The 26,205-nt window shown below is 39.3% G+C and overlaps 1 protein-coding gene across 1 annotated transcript in view; it reads left to right on the forward strand.

The window, feature by feature from the left end:
- TMEM108 (transmembrane protein 108) overlaps positions 1 to 26,205 on the forward strand; it is a 279,595-nt gene that overhangs the window by 3,840 nt on the left and 249,550 nt on the right. Inside the window, exon 2 of the mRNA XM_056122002.1 lies at positions 8,223 to 8,337. The gene's annotated coding sequence lies outside the window, so the exon portion shown is untranslated. The remainder of the gene's footprint in view (positions 1 to 8,222; positions 8,338 to 26,205) is intronic.

Here is a 26,205-nt window from a genome sequence, read left to right on the forward strand (position 1 = left end):
TCTTTCTTTAAAACTGAAAATTCCTAACAAGTGATTTTAGATTATTTTTAGATTTGCTTGACAAGATAGTTTTGTCCTTTTAAAATTTTGTTATCAATCCAAGTACTGAACTTTGGTTTTGTTTTATTAGAGTTCATCTATACATTCCCTCTTATCTATATAAAATAGCTATTCTTGGTTTATTATTGTTATTTTAGAGAGACTTTATGGGTAATATATTTAAGGGAAGTGGGGACTGTTATCAGCGAGATTGCAGTGTTTCAGCTTTGCCCCTGCCCGAGGTATAAAAGCTGCTTCTGTGTATCATTGCCTTAGTCACCTGCTTCTTTGTACAGTTCTTATCCTATGGCTCAGCTTATTTGAGTTTATTTCTGTCTCCCGGTGAACTGATGAGCTGGCTTTTACTACTAATGCCAATTCTAAAATCCTGCTTGTGCTAGATGGTAGTAATAACATAATGTCACTTCAGTGACCTCAAATAATTCTCTCTGCTTTTCTGAACTTTGGTTTTTCTCACCTGATCACTAGGATTTGTAAAGTGGTACATGTCGTACATGTCTCTGAAAGTAACTTCCAAATCTATTGAAATTTTGTGGTGAAGTGATTTTACTTCTTTTTTTTTCTCTTTTTTTGGATGGAGGATTTGTCCCTCACCCAGCTGTGCCAAAGGCTTACTCCTGGCTTTGTACACAGAGATCACTCCTCACAGAACTTTGGGGACCATATGAAGTGCCAGGGATCGAAGCAGGGTCAGCCAAATGCACAGCAATTGTTCTACTTTTTCTGGCCTCTTGAAGTGATTTTCTTAAGGTATTTCTGAAACTTCTATATATTCTCCTTTAAGAAGATATTTTCATAAAGTTTATGGGAAAAAGAAATGTCATTCATATTTCTTTCCAGAGAAATGATTGTCTTATATAGTCCTAATATTTGAGAGTTTGAAGAAGCTCCAGAGATGGTGGAACTCAATTTTATCATTAGGGCCATGAAGTTTTAGCTCAGAGCTGAGTGATTTGGCCAACTAGTTAGTGACAGAAAACTAGAGAATTAGTACTCAAGTCCGGTCTCATCTCAGACTTCCTTTTTCCTACTGCTGCCTTTTTACACTTGCCATCAGAATGCAGAAATGCTTTTTCTACAGAGTTGGAGCCAAGACAGTTCTGAGTAATTCCTTAATGTAGGATTTAAGAGCTACACCATGAGTTTGGGCAGAAATTCAAGGTCACATTTCTCTTTGTAGTTTTTTGTTTTCATCCGTCACTGATCTTGAGCAGAATTCTTTACTCTTAATATTTGGGTTTGTCAAACTTTTCTGTAAACTGTTTCCTGTAAGGAAAAACTTTGAACGTATTAGAAGAGTCATTCCCCACACAAATGATCTTAAATTATATCCATAGACTCTCAGGGCTGTGTGGATAGAAGAATAACTGTATATATTCCTTCTAATTGGATGCCTTTCTAATAATTTATTTTATCTTGTGCATTTATTCCAGATTGAGAAAGGAGTCAGAAGACAAAAATAGGGCAAAAATTCTAGACTCTGGGTTCTAAAAAGTTAAAAAATGGGGAAATATTTTAGCTATAGATACAATCATGGAAGTTTGATAAGTGGACTAGGAATTAATCTATAGTTCTTAGACTGTGTTACCTCTTGGGCTGGAGCAATTGTACAACAGATAGGGCTGTTACCTTGTACATGGCTGATCTTGGTTTGATCCTGGGCATCCCTTATGGTTCTTAAACTTCACCAGGAGTAGTTCTTAAACTTCACCAGGAGTAATTCCTGAGCACAGAGCTAGGAGTTAGCCCTGAGCAGCACTGAGTGTGCCCCCTGCCAAAAAAAAAGCTTAAAATTAATATATGCATAGTAATGTTTAATAAATATGTGTGAATATTGATTTCAATTTATTAAGTATTCCCTCCTTTCATGTTGCTTTATTGGACATGACTTGCATAGTAAGGGGCTCCTGTCTCCTTCAATCTCATTTGATTTCCAGAGAGTTACTTTCTGACTTGGAATCTTTTTTTATTATCTTTCACATCTGTGGCCCTGCATTTCATTTTTCACTGTAAGCTAAGAATTTCTATGCTTTTAGAGATGCAATTAATTGACATGCCAAAAAATAAAAACATTGAACTTCCTAGCACAGCGGTAGGGCATTTGCCTTGCATGGAGTCGGCCGGCCCAACCGAGTTTGATTCCTCCGCCCCTCTCAGAGAGCCGGGCAAGCTACCGAAAGTATATCACCTGCACATGCCAAACACAGTAACAACAAGTCTCATGATAGAGATGTTACTGGGCCCACTCGATCAACTCGAACAACGGGAGGACAATACAGACAGTGACAGTATTTGTACTTAGGATTTGCCACAAAAACTTGCCTCTACTCTTTAGCCCAATTTATTATGTTGCTTCCTTTTACTATTTTCAACCCTAAGTTTTCTTTTTAAAAATTTCTGTTAAAAAAAACATTGTGAGAAAAAAAGTTGTAAAATTGTTCATGATTGAGTTTCAGTCATATAGTGTTTGAGTACCCATTCCTTCACCAGTGTCCACTTCCCTCCACACATGAGCCTAGTGTCCCTCATGCCCCTCAGCCTGCTTCTTTGGCAGACACTTTTCAATTTTCTTTTTCAGCACTGTGGTTTGCAATACTGTTACTGAAGGGTTTTATGCAAATAATTTAACCTCCTTTCAGCATCCAGTTCTTGTTCAGTGATCACTTCCCGCTCTCATTGTCATAGTGGTCCCTTCTCTGACCTAACCACCCTCCCTCCATTGTGGCTAGCTTTCTACTAAATCTGGCCTTTGTTTATGTTGTTTTGGGTATTATTCTTATACTATGTTTCTTTATATATTGAAAGTGACTGTAATCATTCTACATTTGACCCTTTTCCTCTGACTCATTTCACTTAGCATGATATGCTCCATGTTGATCCATGTACCAGCAAATTTCATTACTTCATTTTTTCTACAGCCTCATAGTATTCCACTGTGTAGATATACCATAGCTTCTTTACCCACTTGTCTGTTCTTGGGCACTGGGTTGCTTCCAGATTTTGACTGCTGTAAATAGTGCTACAATGAACAAAGGTGTGCAGGTACCTTTTATGGATTGCGTTTTGGTCCTGTTAGGGTATATTTCCAGGAGCAGAATTGCTGGGTAGAATGGAAGCTCAGTTCCTAAGAATGTTCATATTTTTTTCCAAAAAAAATGGACGAGTCAACATTCCCACCAGCAGTGAATGAGGCTCCCTTTCCCCTCACATCTACACCATTACTGGTTGTTTTTGTTCTTTGTGATGAGTGCTACTTTCTTTGGTGTGAGGTGGTATCTCGGAGTTGTTTTGATTTGCATTTTCCTGAAGATCGGGCTGGAGAAGTAGCACAGTGGGTAGGGTGTTTGCCTTGTGAGCAGCCAGCCTGGCCGAGCCAGGTTCGATTCCTCCGCCCCTCTCTGAGAGCCTGGCAAGCTACTGAGAGTATTTTGCCTGCGTGGCAAAGCCTGGCAAGCTACCCATGATGTATTCAATATGCCAAACACAGTAACAACAAGTCTCAAAATGGAGATGTTACTGGGTCCGCTCAAGCAAATCAATGAACAATGGGAGGATAGTGTTTGTGTTTTTTTCCTGAAGATTATTTATATAGAAAAATTTTTCATATGCCTTTTGACCATGTGTATTTCTTCTTTGAGGAAGTTTCTGTTAATCTCTTCTCCCCATTTTTTAAAGTTGTTTGAAGGGTTTTCTTGTAAAGTTCTACTAATGCTTTATATAACTTGAATATTAACCCTTTGGATGAGTAGTGGGCAAATAATTTCTCCCACTGTGGGATGCCTTTGTATTCTAGTCTTCATTTTCTTTGATGTACAGAAGCCTCTTCTGTACCCCATATATTTAATGTAGCCCCATATATTTATGCTTGCTTACACTTTCTTGGTCAGTATTGTTTCATCTTTAAAGATGCCTCTAGTTTCAATGTTATGGAGAGATCTGCCCTTGTCTTCCTCCACATATTTTATGGATTCAGGTTTGATATCAAGCTTTTTAATTCATTTTGATTTGACTTTTGTTCATGATATCAGACAGAGCTCTAAGTTCTTTTTTTTTTTTTTTGCATGTGTCTGACCAGTTTTCCCAGCACCACTTGTTGAAGAGACTTTCCTTGTTCTACTTCATAGTTTTTGTTCCTTTGTAGAAGATTAACTGACTGTTGAGGGTCTAGGTTTTCTTTTTTGCTGATAGTGCCCAAATAAGTGTGACTCAGAGTTTGCATATATTGAAAAAAAAATCTTTTAGTCAGAAGTTATACAGAATTTAATTTGTGTTCAAGCCACTTTTTTTTAAAAATCAAATCACTGTGGATACAGTTATAAAACTTTAATTATTTTCAATCATAAAATGATTGAACACCCATCCCTCCACCAGTGTACATTTTCCATCACCGATGTCCCCAGTATCCCTCCCGCCACCCCCACCTGGCCCCACCCCTTACCTTTATGGCAGACAATTTACTTCTTTCTCTATTTTTTGAGCCTTATGGTTTGCAGTATAGATACTGAGAAACAATCATGTTTGGTCCTTTATCTACTTTCAGTACACATCTCCCATCCCTAGTGATACTTCCAACCATCATTGACTTGGTGATCCCTTCTCTATCTCAGCTGCCTTCTCCCCCAGCTCATGAGACAGGGTTCCAACTGTGGAACAGTCTTCCTGGCCCATGTCTTTACTGTCCTTTGGTATTAGTCTCTTGTTATTTTATATTCCACAAATTAGTGCAGTCATTCTAAGCCCCTCTCTTTCTGGCTCATTTCACTTAGCATGATACTCTTCATATTCACTCACTTATAAGCAAATTTCATGACTTCATCTTTCCTAATAACTACATAGTATTCCATTGTGTAGTTGTACCATAGTTTCTTTAACTAGTCATCTGTTCTCAGGGACTCGGGTTGTTTCCAGATTCTGGCTAGTGTGAACAATGCTGCAGTGACAATACAGGTGCAGATGTCATTTATACTGTGCTTTTTTTGCACCCCTAGGATATATTCTCAGAAGTTATATTGCTGGGTCATGTGGAAGCTCAATTTCTAGTTTTTTAAGGAATACCCATATTTTCCAGAAAGGCTAGACAAGTTGGCATTCTCACCAGCAATGAAAGAGAGTCCCTTTCTCCCCACATCCATACTAGCACTGGTTGTTCTTGTTCTTTTTGATGTGTGCTAGCTTCTTTGGTATAAGGTGATATCTCATTGTTGTTTTGTTTTGCATCTCCCTGATGATTAGTGATGTAGAGCATTTTTCATGTGTCTTTTGTCAAGCCACATTTAAAAAAATTTTTTATTAGTGAAACACCATGAGGTACAGTTGTAGACTTACAAATTTTTGTGCTTGGATTTCAGTTACACAATAATCAAGTACCAGTCCCTCCACCAGTACCCAATTTCAACCACCACGGGTTCCAGTATCCCTCCCACACCCCATCCCCCCGATCCCCCCTGCCTCTGTGGCAGGTTACTCCCTTTTGTTCTCTTTCCCTCCTTTTGGGTGTTGTGGTTTGTAAAAGAGGCATTGAGTGGCAATCATGTTTGGTCTGTAGTCTACCTTCAGCATGCTTCTCCCATTCTGGGAGGATCCTCCCAACACCCTTTATTTGGTGCTCCCTTCTCTATCTGAGCTCCCTTTTCCCCTAGCATGTGTGGCTGGCCTCCACGCCATGGAGCAAAGTTCCTGGTACTAATCTCGGCCACTCTTGGGTGTTAGTCTCCTATTTTGTTACTTTTTGTTCCCCATCTTTCTATGTCTATCCCTCTCTTTCTGACTCATTTTGCTTAACATGATACTTTCCATGTAGTACCACTTGTATGTAAATTTCATGACTTTATCTTTTCTAACAGCTACATAGTACTCCATCGTGTAAATGTACCAAAGTTTCTTTAACCAGTCATCTGTTCTTGGGCACTCAGGTTTTTTCCAGATTCTGGCTATTGTGAAGAGTGCTGCAATGAACAAACAAGTGCAGATGTCATTTCGACTATACTTTTTTGCCTCTCTGGGATATATTCCCAGGAGTGGTATTGCTGGGTCAAATGGGAGCTCAATTTCTAATTTTTTGAGAATCGTCCATACTGTTTTCCAAAAGGTCTGAACCAGTTGGCATCCCCACCAGCAGTGAAGGAGTGTCCCTTTCTCGCCACATCTGCGCCAGCACCGGTTGCTTTTGTTCTTTTGGATGTGGGCCAGTCTCTGTGGTGTGAAATGATATCTCATTGTTGTTTTGATCTGCATCTCCCTGATGATTAATGATGTAGAGCATTTTCTCATGTGCCTTTTAGCCATTCGGATTTCTTCTTTGAGAAAGTTTCTGTTCTTTTTGTTGCCCCATTTTTTGATGGGGTTGGATGTTTTCTTCTGTGGAGTTCAACCCATACCTTGTATATCCTTGATATCAACCCCTGTCGGATGTGTATTCGGCGAATATCCTTTCCCATTCTGTAGACTGTCTTTGTATTTTGGTCACTGTTTCTTTTGAGGTGCAGAAGCTTCTTAGTTTAAGGTAGTGCCATTTGTCTATCTCTGTTTTCACTTGTCAAGCCACATTTTGAATATGTGAAATACAGTAGAACTGGTAAAAATCTTACTTGAAGGTAGCTCAATGTCTGTCCTCTGAGACCTTATCTATATTCGCTGACCAATGCAGCTGAACGAAAATGAGCCAGAGTAATACTTGTTTTTGTTTTAGCAGAAGAATAAAAATTATCATTCTTCAAAAAAGCTATTAAATGAGTTTATAGCAGGAAACAAGTCAAACGTCTGTATTCTAATCCCAGGACATTATTGAACTATGAGATTTTGGGGGAGGGGATATCGTTGACTTCCAAGTTTATTTCCTTGTCTGCAAAAAGAAGCAATGGTTGACCACTTAAATTTTTAGTTGTTCTAAGTACTGTAACTATGAAATTCTGATGTCTAAACATGCTAAGAATTGCTGAATGGTTGGAAATTCACTTAAAAAATAGCACATAATTATTCTTTACTTCTGTATTTAAATTTTTGTGGTTTAAAATATATTCTTTCCTCTGACACTGTGGTGATAGGTGGGGTGTAGCAACATTGTATGCCTGAAACACTACTATTTACAGTCTAATAAATCATGGTACTTAAATAAAAATTTTAAAAAATAATAATAATAAATAAAATAAAATAAAATATATTTTTTCTTTTTCTACTTAAAATGTGATCAGAGAACAGCATTTGTGTCATCTCAGAGCCTGTTAGAAATATTGAATTTCAGGTTTCACTCATGACCTATTAAATTATAATCTGCATTTTTATGGAGATGCCCAGCTGAATGTGTACAAATTAAAATCTGAGCAGTACTTCTTTGTCTCATTTTAAATCTTATATTGAACATGTGAGGAAAGCAGGTATTTTACATCCTATTTTACATCTAGGAAAACCACTATAGAAAAACCAAGGTTTTTGTGCTAATATTTTACTCAGAAGTCTGTACTCTGATCTGCCTTTTATAATCAAAAACTAACTTCTACCTGTACAATAGCCCATAGTCTCAGTGTGGCTCTGTGACTTGGTTCTAGCCAATAGAATGTGAGTACAAATGCAAAGTATTCTGATCTACCTTTTGGGGAGGGGGAACTAATAGGGAATACCCATGTATGTTCCTTTGTACTGTTTTCTGCTACTACATGACTGGAACAGAGATAATCTCTGTGGGACACTTGAAATTGTCTTAAAGATGGCAGTAATTTTGTCACCTTGGGTTCTGGGATCACTGTATCAGGGAGGGCTATTCCATTGACCCTGACTATTCAGGCCAGGCCACTCAGCTATTTATCCTGTATGAATCAGACATAAACCTTTATCGAACTTGATTCATTATATTTGTTTAGATCTATGTGTTATGCACTTAGCATTTGCTCTACTAGATTCCCATGAGCAGTAGTGTAGGGCTTGAAGTTATGGGCCCTTTGGCCTCATGCACTCATTTTTGTTTGTTTGTTTGTCTGTTTTGGGGTGATACCTGACAATTTTCAGGGGTTACTCCCTGCTCTGTACTCAGGAATCACTCCTGGTCGTGCTCAGGAGACCATATGGGATGCCAGGGATCAAACCCGGATCAGCAGCATGGCAAGGCAAGCGCCTTACCTGCCATACTATCTCTCTAGCCTAGATTAATTTGTATTTATCTTTGACAGTTGGTGATTTGCTGGCTGTGGTCTTACATGCACAAGTGAATGGTGCAAACCGCAGAGCTGATGGGTCATGTGGATGTTAAATATATTTGAAGACTCTCACATCCTTTCCTCCAGGGTAAGGCAAAGAATTCTGTTATTGTTTTTTGGTTTTACTAAGTTCTTTTCTACCAGTTTCTTGGAATGAATATATTGATACTTCTAAAGTTATATTTGGTTCAACTAAAGAACCATATAAATGAATAGTTATGATGAGAAATCTCTGGTCAGGGTGATGGGATGGAATCTCCACTGAGAAATGTATCACTATGGGAAAATTAAGTCAGTTTGTATGGAAAGTGACTTCCATGGGAGATAGAGATATGCTGTAGAAAACGAACTAGACCTATTTGCCTTTCTATTGGGTAAACTTTATTATATTGTTAGTTCTGTTCACTTTTATTTCCCTGATCCTATTTGGATCACTTTTCTTAACTTATCCTTCATTTCACTTACCTTAACTTTTCCTTTATTAATCGTTCCCTCCCCCCCCCCCCCCAGTGGGGAAATAGCTTTCTAGAGCACTAGCAGAGCATATGGTTCTGCCTAGTCTGTTTAATTTTATTCAGTGTCACTATGGAAGTCATATGTCCAGTCATTTCTTACTTATTTAATACCATTGGGACCATTACAAGCAAAATTGACTTTGAATTTTCATTTTGCTAAAGATTTTTGAGACTAGGATGACAATTGACATGACCTTCTGAAATTTTAGATGGGTCCACAAAAGGATGAATGGAAAGGAAATTGCATCTTTTCTGATATCACCAGTTTCTGTAGCTTAAACTAAAATCAGACTCCTCAAAGAGGAAATTATAATTAATACAAATATAAGCAGAGCTAAGAATGGGTAGGAAAGAGTCACGGTGGGGGAGGGAGGCTTAAAAACAGAGAAAAAGAAGGAAACAGCTATTATGTGGGACTTGAGATGCACAAGGGCAACAAAGGGCCAAAAGCAGCACAACAGGAGAACTGAGCCAGAGAGTGGGCTTGGGGGTAGTGTTTGAGAGGGAGGAGTGAGTGTTAGGACACTTGAGGGAGAGAGGTGGGTTCACTGGTGGGGGGTGCAAGGGAAACCATCATTAACAGATTAACAGTATTGTAATTCACAGAACCTCAATCAATAAAAAAAAGTTTTTTTTTTTAATAAGTAAGCACTCAGATGAAAAACTGGGTGAGCAGTTGTTTTAAGCTTCTCAAATCAATGCTGTGTGCTAAATAATTACCCAGGATACAGCAGAGGGCACCTGGAAGTCTGATGTCCATAATTGCCTCACATGACTCAGTAAGAGTACTATTTACTGAACTAAAAAGACAATTAGGGCCTGTAGCTCTCTGGAGATTCCCATAAACATACATCATTACTATTCATGATGAATATTATTACATATTCAGTGATGAATATGTTTAGAGATGCAGCAGAGAAAAGGCATCTGCAGTGCAACTAACTGAAGAGTTCAGGTAAATAGCTGACACAAACTATGGGTTTAGAGCTTGAAGGTAAAAGACCCAGTATTTTCTAGGTTTAGTGTTTACTAGATCTTGTTAAAAGAAATCCAAAATTTGCTAGCTTTTTCTATTTTATTCTATGAATCCATCTCTTTTTCCTGTGTGTGTGTGTGTGTGTGTGTGTGTGTGTGTGAGAGAGAGAGAGAGAGAGAGAGAGAGAGAGAGAGAGAGAGAGATTTTCATCTCTCTGTTTGAAGAGCTTAAAAAGTATACAGCACGCTAGGTGTAATTTTCATGTAAATACTATACAAGGATCAAATTGTGGAGGGAATGATTTTAAACTATTGTTTATGAAGCCAGAAAAAACTAGAGATATCAGAGGACCAGTAGTTTCTCTTTTTGTTGACTTATTGTACCAGCCAATTTTTGTTTTTGGGACATAATTGCGTATCTTAGCATATTTAACAGCATTCTGGCCTCTTTTCAGTCATGTCACTATTACTACAATATTGACAACAAAAAATATATATCAGTATTATAAACTGTGTGGGGGTAGGAATGGATTTGCCCCAGGTTTAGAATCCTGCTGAATGATTACAGTGATTTAGTTTTGCTCTGAGTTTGCCTAAGACCATAATTTAATAATTTGGTCTCACTTTGCAGTTTCCTTTTACAGTCGAGTTATCTGTAAACCAGACATAGCATTAGGAACCCTGTAGATTTGAGACTATAATTACTAATAAACTATGCCTATTTTTCAAATTTCTGGAAGGAAATTCCAAGGATCCTTACTAATCCTTGTGAAAAGCAGTAACTAAGGTATACTGAAAGTTTAAAGGGTGAATGGTGAGTGTGGGAAATAATGAACAAAACTGGATTGTAATTTTATCTGAAAGCATTATTTTATGCATGACCACAACAATATATTCTGGATAAAGTTTCTTTTTTTGGTGGAATAAAGGAAAAATTGAGGGAGGATGGAAGAAGACTATTCAGAAGAGTAAGTTAATTACTTTTATTGGAGTGATCTCTTGATGTTAAAATGACTTGTTAAGGGCCAGGAAGATTGCTCATGGTTGGAAGCCTGCCTCATGAGCTGGTAGGGGTGTGTGTGGGGGGGAGGGACAGGGTACGGGGGAAGGCAGCTGGGATAGAGAAGGGATCACCAGGTCAATGATGGTTGGAGGGATTGCTTGAGATGGAAGATGTGTACTAAAAGTAGATAAGGGACCAAACATGATGACCTCTCAGTATCTGTATTACAAACCATAATGCCCAAAAGTAGAGAGAGAGTAAGAAGGAAATTGTCTTCCACAGAGGTGGGGGTGGGGCCTGGGTGGGGGTGGCAGGAGGGATACTGGGGACCTTGGTGGTGGAAAATGTACACTGGTGGAGGGATGTGTGTTTGATCATTTTATGACTGAAATTCAATCATGAAAGCTTTGTAACTGTATCTCATGGTGAATCATTTAAAAAAAATGACTTGTTAAAGTGGCCACAATACACAAAGAAAAATATCCGTCTAAACTAATCAAAGTGTTGTTCTTTGATTAGATTTTTTTTTCAGATAATGCTATAAAGACAAGAGGATTGGAGAAATCTGTTTTTATTCTAAAACCTTGTGTTTCTTCTCTTTGGGAATATGGAATGGAATTATTATCAACATACATTCTTTGCCTCTTGGAGAGCCCAGCAAGCTACCAAGAATATCCCGCCCACACGGCAGAGCCTGGCAAGCTACCCATGGCATAATCGATGTGCCAAAAACAGTAGCAATAACAGGTCTCATTCCCCTGAACCTGAAAGAGCCCCCAATACAGCAGCATTGGGAAAAACGAGTAAGGAGAGGCTGCTAAAATCTCAAGGCTGGGACGAATGGAGACATTACTGGTGCCTGCTCGAGTAAATAGATGAACAACGGGATGACAGTGATACAGTGATACATTCTTTGGGTGATAAAATATTTTAATATGACACAAGTAATTATGTTACTCTTATATAAAATTTCAATTTGACTGTAAGTCAAAGGACTAGTGCAGGGATTAGATCTAAATTGGAAGATTTAAATTAAGCTTTGCTATGTCTCTGGTGCTAGTATTTATTAGGCATACTCACAAAATGCATAATTGATCTACTCTATCTTGGTTTTAATGTAGAAAAGTCAAACAATACTTTCCTTTATCGATCTCTTTCATACATTCATAGATTTTTTTCCCAGAATTTATTTAATTTTAGGCCCCATGACTTACAATACTGTTAATGGGATCTGGTTTCATACACAAAATGTTCCAGTACCACATGCTTCAGTAGAGTGTACACTTCCCTCCACCGCTGTCCCAGTGGTCACCACTGCCCCGCCCCCGCCCAAATCTTCCCACTTTTGTAAGCTTCCTACTGAATACCACTTCTCAGTTTCTGTTGCTTTTGGTCATTTGTCATCTCCCTCCCTCCCTCCCTTTCTTTCTTCCTTCCTTTTTTCCTGTTTTAGGACCACACCTGGTGGTGCTCAGCTCTTACTCCTGGTTTTGCACTCAGGAATCATTCCTGACGGTGCTCGGGAGACCACATGGGGTGCTGGGGGTTGAACCCAGGTTGGCATGTGCAAGGCAAGCACCGCACTCACTGTATTACTGCTCTGGCCTCTTATTCTCTTGTTTTCAGTTCACTTTTTCCTTCTTTTATCTGTCCCAGATGTTGGATAGCCCCTGTTCATAGGCACTATTAGCATTTTGATGGAATGATTCATCATTTATAGAACTTTCTCCTTCATTTTAGGGCATTTAGTATTCCTGGTGACTGAATACTCATATTACTCTAACCAAGTCTGTGTGTTAACAGTATCCCTCCCACTCCATTTCCAATACTTGTGATTGTGAATCACTGACTTGAAAGATGTGTTTTTTGTGGGACAAGGAACTATATATATATATATATATATGTATATAATAACATTATAATTCTGTTATAACGTGGTAGGAAAGGGATTCTGAGGTGCATCCATTTATGATACAACCTGTCCTCTTCCCAGTTTTCTAACTGTTTTGGTAGCCAAGTTTCTTCTACAGAGATCAAAAGAATCAGGTGTTGCCAATGAAAAACTACTTGTCCTGGGCCTTGAAATCAGCCCAGATATGAGGAGGAGGGGTGGGAGGCAGGAGAGAATGGGGAGACTACTAAGGCTTTGTGTAGGATTCTGTTTTTTATTCTTGACTCAGTGCTACAAAATCTCCTACATTTACTTGGATGTAAATTATTACTGTCTACATGTGGCAGTGACGTAGAAAAAACAAAAATAAAGAGCAATTTAAAGGCAGTCCAAGCAAGAGATACTTTGCAAGTGATTTTTTTTTTTGTGATTCCAAATATAGGCAAAATAGCCTCTAAATGTGTGAGATTATGTATAGGCTATCTGATGGCGGGGGGGGGGGGGAATCAGAGATTGTTTATAGTTAGTAAAAAGAAAAGGATTGCTTTCATTGCTATGGGACCATCTTTGACCACAAGGACAGAAACACATTCAAGTCACCTTAAGAAATAGAGGGCTGGAGCACCAAATGAAGGGTGTTGGGAGGATCCTCCCAAGATGGGAGATGCATGCTGAAAGTAGACTATAGACTGAACATGATTGCCACTCAATGCCTCTTTTGCAAACCACAGCACCCAAAAGGAGAGAGAGAGAACAAAAGGGAATTCCCTGCCACAGAGGCAGGGGGGAACCGGGGGAGGAGGAATGGAGGGGGGAGGGATACTGGGATCAGTGGTGGTGGAAAATGGGCACTGGTGGAGGGCTGGGTACTCAATTATTGTATAACTGAAACCCAAGCACAAAAATTTGTAAGTCTACAACTGTACATCATGGTGTTTCACTAATAAAAATTAAAAATAAAAAGAAATTGTTGGGAGAAAGGGGAGAATAGGTTGAAGTAAGGGAGGGGGAAGAACATGGAGGATCCCATGAGTCAAGGTCCTTGGGTAAATAAGTGATGTAGACCAGTGGCATAACTAGTTATCCAAACCACAAAAGCAGCAATACTGGAAACATGAGATCTAAACTACAATAACCAAATATAAAAACTTGCTGCTAAAGAGTCAAACTGAGGTGTGGGAGGGAACCTGGAGACGCAGATGGACAGAAGCTGACTCTGGTGGTGGTATTCATGCTGAAACACTATATTTTGAAAACTTAACTTGGAATAATTTCCCAAACCTTAGAGCTTTAATAAAGTTTTTTTAAACTTAAAAAAGAAATAGAAGGCTTAGTAAGGATACATAGAAAGAAAACATTGTCAGGCATGTGGCACATGTAGGAAGATTTAACCTTTTAGGCTGAGAAAGAGCCATAATCCGGTTAGCCCTCCTCATGAAGATAGAAATATAGCTTAGGGGCGGGGAAGACTCCGGACTCTGCACCAAGTGATTGGTAGAGTTTTATTCTACTTGACTGTTAATGTGGCATAGCATTTCCATTTGACTTCTTTCCTCAGGTCCTCTGTTCTTGCTGATTGTTTCTACAAGCTATCTGTGATCTGGACCAAGAGAAGATACATATTTCTGTTATAATTATTATCCCTGCTGGACTAAGCTGTTATACTAAGCAATATGCCTCTTCTTCTGAAACTGTTTTTGTCCTAGGGCTGCTTGGTTGAGTAAGAACTATGATCTTGGCAGTTTCTCTAGAACAGAGCAGTGGTGAGATAGACCAATAGAACCTGAGACCATAGAATGACCACACTTGTTGTGGGATATTAAAAAAAAAAAAGAAAAGAAAAAGAAACAAAACATACTAAGAGACTAACATCCAAGGACAGTAGAAACAAGGGTCAGGACGAATGGTTTACGGTTGGAAGCTTGCCTCAAAGGCTGGGGGAGAAGGTAGGTGGGACGGAGAAGAGAGGATTATGACAATAATTGTTGGAAGGGATCACTCCAGATTGGAGATGTGTACTGAAAGTGGGCAAATGACCAAATATGATGTCCTCTCAGTATCTGTATTTTAAATGATAAGAAAAGAGAGAGAGGTGTCTCCCATAGAGGCACATTGGGGGGATAGATATGGGGGATATTGGTGGTGGAAAATATTCACTGGTGGAGTGATGGGTGTTGGAACATTGTACGACTAAAACTCTATCATGAAAGCTTTGTAACTATATCCAGCAGTGACAGAGTGATTCAATTAAGAAAAAACAAACCTGAGATCTTTCTTGTCTATGGATCCAGAATTCTTGTGGAACCAACCTAAACACTTTTTGTGCAGAATGTGTATAATAAAATATTGGAAGATTTCAGAGTCTTCATTTACTGGAAATTGTGAAAAATCCTGAACCTATTCTTTTGAAAAGATTGGTTGTATCCTCGTGCGGAATGGGAAGAGAATTGTTGGTCTAGTAAAAGGAGTTATTTTTTTCATATGGATATCTTATTTTTTGAATCTGTCAAATAAGACTGTCTCAACCATCTATTAATTCCACAGGAAAAATGCCTAGGTGACTAAGTGTTGAAAGACGTTTTGACATCCTTAACAAGTGTTGTTCAACAGTTTGCTTTATAAAATTTCAGTTTTGACAAAGGAAAATTGTCAGAGTAGACTTAAAAAAGGTTTTAATGTGTTTTTGTTCACTTCCCATTGATACAGAGTTAGTTTCATTTGGATCAGTGTGATTTTACAAGGTATCATATTTGTGTGGCAGAAGGTTCTTTCCTTATTTATGATCTGTCAGGGTAAGTAAGTGCAATGACCAGCATTGTGGACTTGCACAACTGTGATCTGTAGCATCACAACTAGCCCATTACTTTCCTGGATTCATCAACACTCACACTGGATTCACTCACACTTCTCAAGTAGCTGGTTATTGGTGCCACATTCATAGAATTAATATTTCCTTATAGAGATGTTGCTTTTGTTGAACGGGACAGCAGGAGAGTTCAGCAAATTTTCTGCAACTACTGGCTGGAGAAAGAATGTAGTCTATTATTGAAGGGTGATCACGATCAGCTTTCTCACTAGCTGTAGACTGCTGGGGTGAAAAGAGCAGAGACATATCATTTGTTCCATTTTTTCCCACTCTGTGAAGATCTCAATCTCTTCCCATAGAACTAAAATAAAATGAGAAGGAGAAAATACAGAATCATATCCTATTAGTTTAATATATTTTTCTATTTTTCTGAACCAGAATATTTGTATAGAGATAGCCACATGTTGCCAGTTTAAAATCTATTTTAAAACAAAGGAAATATTACAATTTTAAAAGATACATTAACAAAAATTTTGTGTTTATATTTTTTTTCCTTTTGGGTCACACCCAGTGATGCTTAGGGGTTACCCTGGCTCTGCTCTCAGACTCAGGAATTACTCCTTACGTTGCTGGAAGCACCATATTGGATGCCGGGGATCGAACCCAGGTTAGCCATGTGCAAGGCAAACACCCTACCTGTTGTAGTATTGCTCCAGCCCCTGTATTTATAATACTTTTTTTTATTATGTAGGAGTACTGCTATTTATTCAGCCACTGATTAGCTGATTGAATTGAACATGAACTCCACCTTACTTTTTTTTCAAAGTTTCATTTATTTTTTTCTTATATTTATTTATTGAATCATTGTGGGAAAAGTTACTAAGCTTTCAGATTTAAATCTCGGTCATACAATGATCAAACACCTCTCTCTTCACCAGTACTCATTTTTCACCACCAAGAACCCCAATATACCCCCCTCCCATCTCTCCCAATGCCTGTGAGGCAGATGATTTCTACTTAACTCTTCTCTACATTGATTACATTCATTGTTTCGACAAAAGATGCACCATTATTGTTTAGAATTCAACCCCCCCTCCCAAAATCAGAATTGCTGAAAAGGCATTGTGAAATACTTTGTTTTCTATAGCTGGTTACGAGAATCATATAATCTTGCGTGGCCACAATAGTGGCCTCGCGATTTTGGATTTCTGCAAAGAGCCAGATACTTACAAGATTGGTTTCTGTGCATCTGGTGTTATGGTTGTGCTGAAGAGCCGCTTGTGGGGGGCAGCTTGTGACCTCGGTAGGGTGTGAAGGACAAGGCGGTACTGCCCCCCCTTCCCATGAGACTGCAGTTTCCCCGTCACCACTGGCACATACCTGGCTTTCCTATAAGCTCTGAGGCGGCGGCCACCTTGATGCTGGGTGGGAAAAAGGTGGAAGGGAGGAACACCCTTTCCTTCCTGGGGAGGTATGGTGCCGTAGTTTAACGAATGGTCCATTCACTTTTCTGCCGCAAGCTGCCGAGCTCTGGATTAAGTCTTTTTGCCTCTGGAGCCATGGCCGTGCCGGAGAGCCGCTTGTGGGGGGCAACTTGTGACCTTGGTAGGGCATGAAAGACTAGCTGGTACTGCCCCCCTTCCCATGAGACTGCAGTTGCTCCATCACTGCTGGCTCATACCTGGCTTTCCAATAAGCTCTGAGGCGGCGGTCACCTTGTATGTGGTCCAGATGCATTTCTGCCAAAAGCCTCTGGGTTTCGAGATTTGTTTCTGAGTCTCTGGGATCATGGCCGTTAATTAGCTTGATCAGGAGCCAGAGAGGCCATTTGTAGGCAGCAACTTGGGGTCTCGCTGGGATGGGGAGGAAAGGGCCGGTTCCACCCCCATCTGGTGAGGCCCCGCGTGTCTCATCACTGCAGGCCCAAACCTGACTGTCCAGTGGCCTCTGGAGGATGGTCACCGGGCCGGCAGGGGGAACAGGCCAAGGCACAAAACCTATTCCCACCTGCAGTGGCCCAGCACCAGTAACCTACTGTAGGAACAGGACGCATTTCTGCCAAAAGCCTTTGGGTTCCGAGATTTGTTTCTGAGTCTCTGGGATCATGGCCGTTAAGCAGTTCGATCAGGAACCAGAGAGGCCATGCCTCCAATTATATAGCTGAAGTGGAGGTGGCTGTGGGTGTGTCTCCCACATACCTAACTTTTGGCCGTTTACTTTCTTGGTAAACTTTGCCCCAAGTTTTTGGGGTCTGGCCAAAGGCACAGCAGCAATTTTGGGGTATCTGGAAGTCTGAAGGTGCCATCAGGCTGCTGATGCACTCGCCTCACAGGTACAGATTGAACTGTTGGCAGCACCATACCCCCGGTATTTATAATTTTTAATAAAAACAAATATAATTGTTCTCAAGAGAATTAATTCTTCATGTCAGAATAGTAAAGACATGTATTTGCTCCAGGATGTAGAGATTCTGTGTTTGCTGAATTCTGAATCCTGGAGTTTTGTCCTGCTACAGACCATTCTCTGTGAGGTCTTAAGGTAGAGATCAGGGGGAAGCAGGTGCAATGGTGACAGATGCAGGTGTCTGAGGGCAGAACTGGACCCTCTAGTCCCTGGTAGGCTGCATTGTCCCTCTTACGAGGCATGGAAGGCCAATATTGATTCAACAGAACATTTTCCCCTCCTTTTGAGCCAGTCACTGAATTTTGTTCGTCTTCTTTCAAAGTTGCAGAGCTGTGACTGAATAGCGTCCTCAAATGTGACATACTCTTTTTCAGCCCTTCTCCATAGAGGGGGTTTCATAGACAAGATAACGCAGTCAGGTATGTGCTTTCCTTAGCAGTTAAAAGCTAGACCCTGGACAGTTCCATGTATTGTAAAGAACACTTAGTGGATCACTTCTGAAAGATTTAATTATTAACATTAGTGAAATATTTGTCAAGGAGCAAATAATAGGATATTATTTATAATTCCCACCTTAGAAATTAATGTTTTTACTTTGGAGATTCACAAATCTCCTTTGTTCAGTACTCAATTTTAACTTTCTGTTCTTCTGGTCTTTCTACAGATGCCTTCTATATTTTCCTTCTTTTTATTATCCTTGTAACCTCTTTAGCACTTTCAGTCTCCTTATCTCCATTATCTTTCTCTTATTTTTATAGTTCCATGTTTCTCAGATGGCTGTATGACAAGAGGTTGTTCAATTGGGCATGAAGTTTGCCCACAATATGACTAAACCTCTTTTTACCTTTCTATTCTTTGCACAAATTTATTATTCACACTGGTCCTTACTCCCTTTCTCCCCTTTCCCACCTCCCCAGAATACCCACCTGTTTTTCCTTTTAAGTGACCATTTGGTTTGACAGCATTAATCCATCACAGACCTGGTAACCAGATAGATCCACATTTCTATCCTGTCTCTGATTTTAGAAATATGCCTTTGGCAGATTTTTATTTTGCCCAGTCGTCTTGATGTAGGGTGGAATCACAGTGCCTGTTTTGTAAGGTGCTTATGAATATGGTACTTTAAAGGTATTTTTCTGCCTTGCACTCCCTCTTTCTGTTCAGCACAGAGCTATGTAGAAGTCTTTTTTTTTAAATAATGACAAAATTTAATTTAGAACAAGGAGCAACATAGATTACTTTGGGGGGCTGAGTTGAACTACTGATTGTTTACTTTCAATGTTATAAGTGAGGATTTTTAGAATGTTATATTTATAATATAATTATGCAGGCGATTAGATTATTTCAATATCACATCTTAAGACCTTGTCTAACCAATAGGGTATACTTGTCCTAAAAATACAAATACTAAGTTCCAGGTGAACCTGCCGATAATTTTGTGAATAACTATCAGTGCAATTTTGTCTTTGTCTTTCACAGTACCAGATGGGTCCAACCTACTTAATATATTTTGCATATCTATAAAATTTTTCATTAGCTTAAAAATGCAAAGAGAAAAATATTTTACCAATATTTACAAGGACTTTTTTAGTTGCTTGCTTGTGAGAAATATCTGCATTGCATACCTGGTCTGAATTAAAGTTCCTCCACCTGCTATTCTCATACTTCTCTGACTTCCTCTTTCTTTGATAAGACCCTACTAAGTCCTATTCCTATCAGATACAGTTTCTTTCCTGTTATTATGAAAATAACGTTCATGTATCCTCATGGTGTCATGGTATTTCTGCCCACATCAGAAGTTGACAGTGGCTTCAGAGCCACTCTGTACAACTTGAGCGCAGATTCACATTCTGTGTTTGCTTTCTTTCATGTAAAGGGAGGTTTATCATGGCAATCAATTGCTATGATTATAGCTGTCATCTTAAAGTATACCTCTTTAAAAGTTTTTTATGACCTAAACAACAGGCTTTTTATTTCAGATACCATGTAATAAAATGAAACATGACATTAAAAACAGGATTGTTTACACAAACTCTTGGAATTTATTCAAGCAGATTCTATCCCACATTGATTCTTAATTATAACATGTTTGCAGGAATAAACCTGCTGCTGTTCTCAACCGAAGGTGATGCTCTTCTGGCAGTGCAACCCTTCTCTGACTGTGGGGCTAAAGCACATCAGTTTTCTTTCGTTCATTCTATTTAAAATGTATTTTTCTGCCTCAGGTAGTTCGTTTGCCTTGTACATGGCATACCCGGGTTCGATTCCTTCATCTCTCTTGGGGAGCCCAGCAAGTTACCAAGAGTATCTTGCCCATTGGCAGAGCCTGGCAAGCTCCCCGTGGCAAATTCGATATGCCAAAAACAGTAACAACGAGTCTTACAATGGAGACATTACTGGTGCCCGCTCCAGCAAATCAATGAACAAAGGAAGGACAGTGCTATAGAGCTACAGTGCTTGCTCCAGTTATTTAAACCCTTTATTAGGCCTGTATATTTGGTTTCTTATGTCTAACTGCTGCTGCTCTTGTTTTCTTTTTGTCTATTTTCCATATACATATATATATATATATTTTTTCTTTTTCCATTTTTATTTAGCTTTGGGGCCAAACCCAATAGTGCTCAGAGCTTACTCCTGTCTCTGCACTTAGCACAGGGATTGAACTTGGGTTGACTGCATGTGAGACAAGCAAGCGCCTTTCCTACTATGCTGTCTGGCTTATTCTCCATAATTTTTATGCATAAAATAAGGGTTTTTTTTGTACTCAAGGTAATATGAACTTAAATTTCATTACTTTCCTAGTTTGAACTATTGGCTTAATTATTAAAATCTCACATATGTCATTCTCATGGAATAAACTGTCTCCTCATTTTTTGCTGATGTGTTAATTTGTAAAAGAAATAAGTACGGCTTCTTCTTGGATTCTTCAGTATTATTTTGCTATTTATTTATATATTGCTGATTGGATCCTTACCAATTGTATAGTGATTTTTTTTTTTAAATTAGGGTTTGGAGGGAAATATATGGAAAGGGAAGCTCCTTCATGGTTTGGAAGGAGCTGACATAGTATAATCTTCCCAGGCCTCTCTTTTTAAGAAGAGTTAAAATTTTGCATTCCAGATGCAAAGATTAGCTAGTGTAAATTTCTTGAATGAAGAGATTTCAGAGATAGAAAATTAAAGCCTGAACCCCCCTTCCTTTTTGTGAGCACTGATGGAGGAAAGGGCTCACATTTAAATGTGTTTTAAAATGTTTGTGTTTTTATTTTAGGTTTTTTAAAAAAATTATTTGTCAAACCCAGCAATGCTTAGGATTTACTCCTGGTTGTGCACTCAGGAATCACTCCTGGTAGTGTTCAGTGGACCATAAAGGGCACAAGGGATTGAACTTGGGTCAACTGGGTGCAAGACAAGTGCCTTTACACACATGTACTATTGTTCCCGCCACCCAAGTAAGGAAGGAGGCCCAGATTACTGCAAGGAATTGCCTCAATTCTCCCTCCCCACCCCTTCAAACCCGTCCCATCACCACCATCACCGCCACCACCACCACCACCACCACCACCACCACCACCATCACCATCTCCATCACCATCACCATCACCAGCTACACCACTAAAAGATGCATATCTGTGTACTGAGAAACTTTTACCTTGTTTGAATATTTTTTTTCCTATTTTTCCCCCCACAATTAAACAGTGAAGCCTCTAAATGCAGTGAGCATGTTATGTTCTCTTATATTCTGTTATTGGGGGCGGGGAGTATCCTGACTCCCAGCAAGGGGTTACTCTTGGCTCTGCACTCAGGAATTACTCCTGGCGGTGCTCAGGGGACCATATGGACTGCTGAGTATCAAACCTGGTTTGGCTGTATGCAAGGCAAGCATCCTACCCACTGTAATATCGCTCCAGCCCCATGTTCTCTTACATTCTTTGTCTTCATTGGATGGTATATGACAGAAGATTTGAATGTGGGGGTCTCATTGCATTTAGAAGTTCTCTTTATATTTTATTATATTTACTTTCATTTACTATTTTCATATTTAAAATTCAGCAACCTCTTGCATTTTTATCCTGAGAATAACATTGATTTTTTGGACAGGTTTTCATTCTATATGCCTTCAAAGCAGTCTGCAGTAGCTGTGATTTGGCCAAACCTGACATTGTGCATTAAGCTGATTTGTTTTTCTATCTTGTAACCCTGTCAGGATCCTATGATCTCTGGAGTGTGGAGCTCAATTTTTGACTTAAGGGTTTTCTTTTCTCTCCAGTACCAGGATATGAAAGGATACTAGGGTTGCTTTTCATCGGGTATCACTTATATAGTTATGAATGAGTTTATTTCTCTGTATGATTATAATCTCATCATGATGAGTCATCCCTATTTCTGTTACTCAGATCACTCACTTTATTACTTGGGCTATCACAACGATGAAGTAATTGTTTTTATTGGGGTTCTGTATTTTTGTCCTAGTTGTTTAAGGCAGTTTTTTCCTAGCCAGACCCATTTATTGAAGGTCAGGGACAAGCCCTAATTCCCATGTATCCTTGGCTACCCTTTATGTCTCTGCAGACCAAGCATAAGACTACATTTAAATTAGGTGAGCCATAAATGTTTTAATCTAATTAAATTCAGCCTATAGAATTCAGCAGGAAGGAATGCCCTTAATACTTTTGCATCTAAGCACACCCTAGAGGTCTGTCTGGTTTACCACCTCATTATATAATCATCAACTTATTGATTCAATTATTCATACTTCTCCCATTTCCTTCATTTTGTGCCAAGTACTGTGTAAAGTGTAGGGGATTTGAGGTGAACATTTAGACATGGAATACATCATCAAATGAAGAGGATAGATGAACAAATAATTAAAATAATTATGAGTTACAGTACAGATAACCAAGATAGGAATCTACTTTAGAACACAATAAAGTTTATGTGAAGATTTGATTTTTAAAATTAAGAGCTGAGAATATTTAATACAGGGAAGGGAAGTGACTTTTCAAAAACTAGTTGTAGTTTACAGGATAAGTAACTCATTCTACACTGCCCGGAGCTCATTCTGCTTTTCATGAAAGTGCTGTAAAAACACTCGTTGTTAGTTGATTTGATATCTAATTGTATCAGTAAAACAATATAGTTATGATATGAATCACATTTGATAATGTATTTACTGTTAATATTTTGATAATGATAAAATTATATAGACTTTCCCTTTCATGCTGCTTATAAAACAGTTCCATTCTTTACTATTTTACCTTCTAATTTTTGGTTCCCTTTCTCTCAACTCTGTTATGGTTTATACCCTTCATGAGTATTAAAGTATTCCCCCACAACTTCCCCTAACTCATCAGGATTTTTTAAACCTTGTCCAACAGGGTGATAAAACTGAAAGACGTAGGATTTATAGAAATTCAGAGTGGCCAAAAGATATGTGATAATCAGGTAAGAATCCCTACGATAAAAAATTCAGCATATTTTTTAGTGTTAGAAAAAAGTAAAACCTTTAGTTTTAAAACAGGAGCCTTTAAAACAGTATGGTTGATTGGGAATATGTTGTTATATCTTATCTGCTTACATAGCAAATGTAGCACTGTCCTCCCGTTGTTCATCGATTTGCTCAAGTGGGTACCAGTAATGTCCCCATTGTGAGACTTGTTGTTACTGTTTTTGGCATATCGAATATGTCACAGGTAGCTTGCCAGGCATTGCTGTGCAGATGGGATACTCTCAATAGCTTGCCAGGTTCTCCGAGAGGGGCAGAGGAATCAAACCCCGGATCAGCCGCATGCAAACCAAATGCCCTACCCACTGTGCTATCCCTCCAGCTTACATACAGGCATTAAAATATAAAATATATAGGGCTGAAGTGATAATACAGCAGGTAAGGTAAAGTGCTTACCTTTCACATAGTGAACTCAGGTTTGATCCTGGCATATCGTCCTCTGAGCCCCACCAGGAATGATTCCTGAGCACAGAGCCAGGAATACTGCTTGTGTATTTTGTTTTGTTTTTATGTTTTGGAGGCCCAACTAGTAGTAACTTTTTTGTGTGTGTGAAGGTGTCACACCTGTTGATACTCAGGGGTTACTCCTGGCTCTGCACTCAGGAATCACTCCTGGCGGTGCTCAGGGGACCATAACCATATGGGATTTTGGGAATTGAACCTGGGTCGACCGCATGCAAGGCAAACACCCTATTCGCTGTGCTATCGCCCCAGCCCCTGAATACTGCTTGTGTAGTCCTTTAAAGCACCACTGCCCCCAACTCTCTGCCAAAAAAAAAAAAGTAAAATGTACATGTAATCTGACCTAGCAATTTACTTTCTAGAATTTGTCTGGAGAAAGCAATTACATAACTGTTAGAAGATGCATGCACTGTAGAAATAACATGCAGTGGAGTGGAAAGGTAGCTCAGTGGTAGAGTGCATACCTTGCATGTATGATTTGATTCTGGGTTTGATTCTCAGCACTTCTTATCACTTTCCTCCTGCCAGAAAAGATGTGTGTACCAAGGTAACTTTTACAGACTTGTGTTTTTTAAGAAAAAACTAAAAATGCTAAAAAGAGTATCCATTAGGAAGAGACAATAATAATTGCTAAATAATAGTATATTTGTAGGTGTACTGTTATATAGCCGTTAAAAAATATGGTAGCTCTTTGTTTTTGTGGAAGGATCTATGACATAGTAAATTAAACAAATCTAACCACAGTATAACATAATAAGAATATTAATTCATTTATATAAAACTGTCTGTTCACCATAACCAAGCCATCGGACCCCGCACCAGGCTGTTTCACTTGGAGCGCCCTTGAGAGGGCATGTGAAACCCCTTCCCACTCTAAGGGACCAAGCCCCAGCAGCCTAAAAAACTCCAGAACTCAGGAGCTGGAGGGCTCCTGAATGGCCATAATCCCAGAGGCACACAGACCAATCCTGGAACCCAGTGGCTTCTGGCAGATATCCCTCCGGACTTAATTACTAAAATATCAGAAATCCAAAATTGTGCAGCCACTATTGCAGCCGCGCAACATCATATGCTCATCATTATCAGCAATAGAAAACAAATTATCTAATGATGCCTTCTCGGCAGGTCTGAATGTTGGGGGGAAATTCCAAATAATAATCATAGGTCTTCTGTCGAAAAATTGAATGTAATCAAAGTAGAGAGAGAGTAAAATGGAAATCATCTTCCACACTGGCAGTGGGAGGGATGGGAGGGGGGTATACTGGAGTTCTTGGTGGTGGAAAATGTGCACTGGTGAAGGAATGGGTATTTGATCGTTATATGACTGAGACTTAAACCTGAAAGCTTTGTAACTGTTCTCATGGTGATTCAATAAAAAACAAACAAACAAACAAACAACCTCCAGAACTCAACTGCCACCCTGCTCATGGCAGCTCTCCTCATGCTTGGGCTGAGCCTCACCCATGAGTGAATCTATTCCTGGACCGCGTGGTTGCAGTAAGACACACCCTGCCCATACTCCAAGAGTACCATACCACATTTGACAGGGTTCAAAGTAGGAGGCAACCAGTCTTAGAGGGAAATATATTTTTTTACATATATATGTACATATATATAAGCACACAAGGCTCAAATTTTAACAACATGTTAATGATCTCTTATAGAAGGGCTAATGGCCCCTTGGTGAAATACAACAATCTTCACACTCTTTTCTCTAAGGATACTTTCTCTAAGGATAATTTTTTGTAGCATTTTCAGCGTTTTTTCATAACAAATAGGTAAAGGCCCTCCCATTGATCGTCGATTTGCTCGAGCGGGCCCAGTAACGTCTCCATTGGAGACTTTGTTGTTACTGTGTCTGGCATATCGAATACTCTCGGTAGCTTGCCGGGCTCTCCGAGAGGGGCGGAGGAATCGAACTCGGGTCGGCCATGTTGGCCGCTTGTAAGGCGAACGCCCTACCCGCTGTGCTATCGCTCCAGCCACAAATAATATCACGGTCCTCCCGTTGTTCATCAGTTTGCTCGAGCGGGTCCAGTAACGTCTCCATCATGAGATTTGTTGTTACTGTGTTTGGCATATCGAATACGTCACAGGTAGCTTGCCAGGCTCTGCTCTCGGTAGCTTGCCGGGCTCTCTGAGAGGGGCGGAGGAATCAAACTCAGGTCGGCCATGTTGGCCGCTTGTAAGGCAAATGCCCTACCGCTGTGCTATCACTCCAGCCCCTAACAAATAATATAAAAAATATTATTTTGATTTTGCTTTTGGGCAGGGATTGAGGTTCAGGAATTATGGTGGTGGGAAGGTGTAATGATGGTGGGATTGGTGTTTGAATATTAAATGTAATCAAATATTGTGAACAACTTTATAAAATAAAAAATATAAAAAAAACCCAT

Source organism: Sorex fumeus, unplaced genomic scaffold, assembly GCF_029834395.1.
Source record: "Sorex fumeus unplaced genomic scaffold, SorFum_2.1 ptg000044l, whole genome shotgun sequence".
Lineage (NCBI taxonomy): Eukaryota > Metazoa > Chordata > Mammalia > Eulipotyphla > Soricidae > Sorex > Sorex fumeus.